Source organism: Microtus ochrogaster, chromosome 1 (genome assembly GCF_000317375.1).
Source record: "Microtus ochrogaster isolate Prairie Vole_2 chromosome 1, MicOch1.0, whole genome shotgun sequence".
Taxonomy (NCBI): Eukaryota; Metazoa; Chordata; class Mammalia; order Rodentia; family Cricetidae; genus Microtus; species Microtus ochrogaster.
Window position 1 is genome coordinate 54,170,547 of NC_022009.1, and position 1,504 is coordinate 54,172,050.

Sequence of the window (1,504 nt, forward strand, 5' to 3'; positions counted from 1 at the left end):
ACTTTAATAGGATTCATTCTCTGAATTCAAGTAGTTAATCCTGCTCCTATGTATTTTTGTGAACTGGAATAAAATATAGATGAACCCTTAATTAATAATTAATGCAAATGCTCAGGGAAGATTAGGTGGTTACTGCCAGTACTTGTTTGTTGCCAGGGTAATTTAATTCTAGTTCACCCTATGTGCTGTATTGCCTTGCAGTAGGGAAAATGTTCCACTATTACTGGAAGTCATTATTGAAGAGAAAGTGAGGTAATTCATAAATAATCATAAATCTATTGCTTTGAGGTTACACTTGGTGGTGCTTATTCAACATTATTCACTTTATGTGATGCCTTTGTTTTATTCCTTTAATGTTTGGAGGCTGGCATCTCACAGCTATTCTCCTTGACACTTAGAAATTGACATATATCTTTGGTGAAATAGAGACCCCCTTTTATTCAGTTATGATTTACCCAACACAACCCACTTTCTTACCTCTTCCTTTTACCATTGCAAACAAAATAGATTAAAATAATTTGCTCTAAATCTAACTCATTATTTCTCTTTGTTTTGGTATCTTGTGATATCCAAAGATAAAATATTCATTACAGATTTTCAATTCAAGACATTTTAATCATTGCTGTTTATTTTCCCTAGCTATTACTATGACTTTTATTTAAAACATAATCTAGACAAAGCCTGACTTCTGAAATTCAAGAGATGTCACATACTTGAATGCTTAATTAAATTATTATTTTATTTACAGGAGGGTAGAGATACCTGTTTTTCTGTGTTTAGAAATACCATAGCTTGAATAACTCAATTAACATATATAGTGATATTTTATTTATGTTTTAGTAAAGAAAGTTTGCCTAAAGATCAAGGGCAAACAAAGCTAAGCCACTAGGGGTCAGGCAGTGGTGGCACATACCTTTAATCCCAGGATTTGGGAGACAGAGGCAAAAGAATCTCTATGAGTTCAAGGCCACCCTGGGCTACATAAGATCAACACAAAAAAATCCAGGTGATGGGGGCCTACATCTTTAATCCCAGTAATAGGGAGTCATACACCTTTAATCCCAGCACTAGGGAGTCATACATCCTTAATCTGAGTACACACCTTTAATCCCAGCATTAAAGGAAATATAAAATCAAATAAGAAAGAGGCTTAGGCTGTTTAGTCTGCTTACTTTGCAGTTGCCCAGTCTTGGTTGAGGTTATGACATCTCTCATGGCTTGGCTGCTTTTCTTTTCTGGTTTTCAGATTGAACCCCAATATCTGTTTCTGGGTTTTTATTATTTGTGGTACAAATATAAATGAAAAATTTTTTTTAGTATCTATATGGCCTTAAAATAATAAAATTTAATACTTGAGGGGATTTTTTTTCTCTCAAGTACTTCCAGGGTTTTTCTTTCTAAAGATAGTATTATTTCTCTTTCTTTTAGTGGGATACTTTTAATCTCCTGTATATACTAATTTCTAAATATTTTTCTTCTTTATCTTACTTAGTTTTTTTATAAG